Source organism: Haematobia irritans, chromosome 1, assembly GCF_050003625.1.
Source record: "Haematobia irritans isolate KBUSLIRL chromosome 1, ASM5000362v1, whole genome shotgun sequence".
In the NCBI taxonomy this organism is placed as follows: Eukaryota; Metazoa; Arthropoda; class Insecta; order Diptera; family Muscidae; genus Haematobia; species Haematobia irritans.
In genome coordinates this window covers 115,505,249-115,510,014 of record NC_134397.1, presented here as the reverse complement: position 1 = coordinate 115,510,014, position 4,766 = coordinate 115,505,249, and the positions used below count along the sequence as shown (strand labels likewise).

The window sequence follows — 4,766 nt, the reverse complement described above, 5'->3', positions numbered from 1 at the left end:
AATCAGAGCTCCAAAACTGCTTCACGATTTGGTTCAAACGCATGCAAAAGTATACACATCTTAATGGGAAATATTTTGCAAAACAATAAAACGATTTTCGATGATTAATATTCGTTATTGTTCTCTTATCCTGAAATATAAAAGGTAAACCTCGTACTCCAAAAATGTTCGTACAATTTCGAAGGAGTCCATTTACGATGTGTGGTATTTCAAATTAAGTTTTACGGCGTAACATAACAATGTGTCATATGTATAAAGTTCGTTCTTTAGAGAAAAAAAAAAACAGCCCTTAATATAAACAAAATTGACTTTGAATAAAACGAATAAAAACAATTTTATTTACGGCAAAAAAATTTTATCTAGGATAAAGAGAGCTGTGTATTCTATAAAAATCTAAACCCATTTTGATATTGATCCGATATAAACATGTGAAATAACTTCCAAAATGTATTAAACGAATTTATTCGCAATGTACTCCTTAAGTAGTTAGCGTTGGAAAAATTCGGCAAAAAATACGCAAGCTTTATTACACACAGAAAACAAATTTGTTGTGCCAACCAATTCTTTTGCCAACCAAATTATTCGGTCCCACCTACTACCAGAATATAACTGACAAAATTTGTCAAAGCAACCAACTGAAGTCTTGCACAACAGTATATCAAATTGTTTGGATAACTAAAATTTGGGCACATTATAAGTCTAATTGGTAATCCCAACCAATAAGATTTTATTCGTTTGTTGAAACAACTATTTATTATTTTCGGACAACCAATGCTTGAGAAATTAAAGAAACCATTTGGTGAATTAATTTTAGTCTATATTAACCTAAAAAAACATGGTCATCTTTAGAACCTTTTATGAACTGCAAAAGAAACTCCATGAGATAGCAAGAGTTGCGAAATCTACACAATTTTCAGGTCCAAGGAGGTCAAAATATTTTTTTTAAATTTCTGGAAGATAATATAAATAATAATATAAAAAAAAATTGCGTTAACGTTAAAAAATGTACCTTTGATCGTGTTCTGTTGGCAAAGTTTGTCTAATAGAACACGCCTTACATGATTATATATGTCATTCGATTTGAGTGGCAGTACCCCAATGTACCCAAAACCCCAACAGAGATTAAAAACTGAATGGAAATGATGCAGATACTGCTGATGCTCCACTCACAATTACCCGATCGTGACTCACGCATGGACCTTGAAATGTTGTTATGTCTTTGCACCAGAATCTTTCTTCAGTTCTGATCGATTTTAAGTTCGATGGCGAGGTAGCCATTCACATCCTCGGAAATCGTCACATTTGTTAAAATATCTCTAGTAGGGAAGAACGTAAGTGAGTGAGTGATATTAATTTCATTTGATGATTATGTTACTTACCACTTAAGAATGCAGCTACCGAATTAAAAAGAATATATACCTAATTCACAGAAAGTCTTTATGGCCAGAATTTTCTCTAATATTGGGTACTCGATATGAAAAATTTTAATTGTATTGAAATTTTGAGAATTTAGAGTTTATAATTAATGAAATCAAACAACTTATTTGTTGTCATATTTATGTAGTCCATAGCAACAAATTCCTTTATAACTATACAATTTGTTAACACAACCAACTTATTGGCTAGGCGGACTTTCAGTTGGGTTTGGTGACACATTGGCAAAACAAATCAGTTATCACAACAGGGTGGAATAAATTGAAATGGTTAGTTACTTCAATGTATAAATAACGACCAATATTTGGTCATGTGTACCAACTTTTGGTCACACCACCGTTATATTGATTATATAAACTATCAAACAAGAGAAATAACTAACAATTATTCCACACAATTAAAAATTGTGGGTCTCTACTATCAAACTGTTGTCCTAATCGAATTCCAACCAATAATTTCTCTGGGTGTAGATATGGATATAGCTTCCTTATATACTGAAAAAAATATTGTCGTGAAGCCAAAGATTTCATGCCTTTAAAATACGAATGCGTCTTTTGCTAAGCATAGAAGACGCATTTCTCTGATATAAAGTTGTTTTCCTTGTCCAAAAGTCGATAAACTTTTCATTAAAGTTGTTTTGTCCTTATAGGTAAGTGATTCGACTTGCAAATTGTCATCTTAACATGAAAGAAAATTTTGTTTGGCTAAGGTCAACTTGGCTTTAATAATTCTGAAAAATTCTTCAAAATTGATTAAATCATCTTTAACCTTAGGATAGTCGATAAGCTTTCGATCACTAAGCGCTCAAAGTCAAATTTGGTCTGGCCAGACCAAGTAGTCTATCCTTGGGTTAAATTTGTAGACTTTCTGTATCTTGACTAAAAAAGTATAAAAGTGGCAAAAAATAAGACTGAATTAGTTTTCTGTAACACGCTTTTAAAAGAATTTTATAATACTTGAAGAAAAAAGCTGAAAAACTAATAAATTAAAATGTGTCTCCTGGAATCAAGTATGCAAAACTCAACATTAAAAGATAATTGTGTCTTCAATGTACCCTTACTTCAATTCTCCGTTTTGTAGGCTCGGAATCAATACCAAAATCATTAGTGTAAAGGCAAAATCTTTGAATGCTTTTTTTTCAGTGTACACGTTTCTATTTGAAATGAAAAAATCTTCACTTGAAATAAAGAAGGTGGCATTTGAAATGAAAATAGTTTCATTTAAATTGTAAATTCTACATTGGCCATCAAATTGTAGCTTATTTTCGTTACTGATTACTGATGTCTATGCTAACTGTCGGCTAAAAATTCAATCTTTTTAAAATCGGTGCCTCAGAACTTAAAAATAGTTTTGCTGAATGTAGTACTTCTTTGTACTAACGTGTTTTGCAATAAATGACAAGCAAACCGGTTGATATCAGTATGGTGTCATTGTCATCATAATCATTACAGGATGAAAACCCCAAAGTAGATTGAATGCACTGTCCACTTTGGTGATCACACGGTGATTCATGTTTATTTGTAGGAGGTGGAAGAAAATGATTATGGGGACAACTAGAAATGTCCTTTAAAGTCACATGTATGAAACTTTTGGGCCTACTGACAATGATACTCATTCACATGGATGTATGCCCTTATCGTTGTCGTCATCATCACACTCTGGACGGACAAATGTCATCATCGTCATACATTATAATTTTCCATTTGCAGTGATGAGCATATTTACATGCATTGCAATGCACTTGTCGGTGGACAATGTTGTTCAGAAAACTATGACACCGGTCTAACATTGTTACTCCCATAAATTGAGTTTTCGATTTTACAATGCTACAATTGAGGACAAAAAGCAGGCATATATAGTATGATGATGTATTAAAGCTGCTGACTTGTAGCCTAAAGGGAGAGGGATGGATTTTGGAAAAAAAAATCAAATCAAAATTGGAAACAACACCTGAGAAAATCTAATTAAAGCGTGAATGGAATATGTGTTTGGTATTGCACAAAGCTGGCCATGAGTACAGAGGGTCCATGACATCTATAGAACTTGCAGGAAATTTGTCAGTGACATCATTTAGGTTGTACCTCCCTTAATTAAAATTTAAGTAAGGCAGGTAAGTTTGAACAGAGGAACTAGGGGTAACCTCATCGGTGCATAATTATATATAGCCCCCATATAAACCGATCCCCCGATTTGTCCTCCGGAGCCTCTTGGAGGAGCAAAATTCATCCGATCCGGTTGAAATTTGGAACATGGTGTTAGAATGTCGTCTCCAACAAACACGTAAGAATTGGTCCATATCGGTCCATAATTATATATAGCCCCCATATGAACCGTTCCCCAGATTTGATCTCCGGAACCTCTTGGAGGAGCAAAATTCATCCGATCCGGTTGAAATTTGCAACGTTGTGTTAGTATAAGGCCGCTAATATCCATGCCGAAATTGGTCCATATCGGTCTATAGTTATATAGCCGATCCCCAATCACACAAAAATTGGTCCACATCGGTTCATATTCATGGTTGCCACTCAAGCCAAAAATAATCTACCAAAATTTTATTCTTATGGAAAACATTGTCAAAATGTTATTTCTATAGAAAATTTTGTCAAAATTTTATTTCTATAGAAAATTTTGTCAAAATTTTATTTCTATAGAAAATTTTGTCAAAATTTTATTTCTATAGAAAATTTTGTCAAAATTTTATTTCTATAGAAAATTTTTTTCCAAATTTTATTTCTATAGAAAATTTTTTTCCAAATTTTACTTCTTATAAAATGTTGTCAAAATTTTATTTCTATAGAAACTTTAAACTTAATTATATGCGTATTTAATCGGCCTTTTTTAGTTTAATATATACTACGTATGGATTACCTTGTAATTTAGGAGACGGTGTTAGGAAGTTTTAAGATACCTTGCCATCAGCAAGTGTTACCGCAACCCAAGTAATTCGATTGTGGATGACAGTCTTCAGTAGAAGTTTCTATGCAATCCATGGTGGAGGGTACATAAGCTTCGGCCTGGCCGAACTTACGGCCTTATATACTTGTTTATTTTCGGTATTTTTTTTTTCTGTTGAAATATGGAAAAAACTGCATTTCTATTTAATCCTTGCTGTCAGAATAAGGGTTTGCACATATTTTAAAGATCAATTCAAACATTAACAATAATTTCCGCAGTGACTTTTTATAGTCAAACAATTCAGTTTGTAGTCAAACGTTTCTGGCAACGCCGATCGGAATAATTAGCGTGTCGACTTTTTGTCTATATCCACTGTCTCTCAGTGCAGGTTACTTTTTCAAAGGGATCATGGAAAATGTTTGTCGCAATAAAATTGT

At 32.9% G+C, this 4,766-nt stretch overlaps 1 long non-coding RNA gene across 1 annotated transcript; it reads right to left on the bottom strand.

Moving 5' to 3' along the window:
- Positions 1-607: 607 nt before the first annotated feature.
- On the bottom strand, positions 608-1,813 carry LOC142241539 (uncharacterized). The gene is made up of 3 exons (XR_012723681.1): positions 1,380-1,813; positions 1,010-1,316; positions 608-950 (listed from the first exon to the last, which is right to left on the bottom strand). It is a non-coding gene; the product is annotated as an uncharacterized LOC142241539 (long non-coding RNA).
- Positions 1,814-4,766: the final 2,953 nt, after the last annotated feature.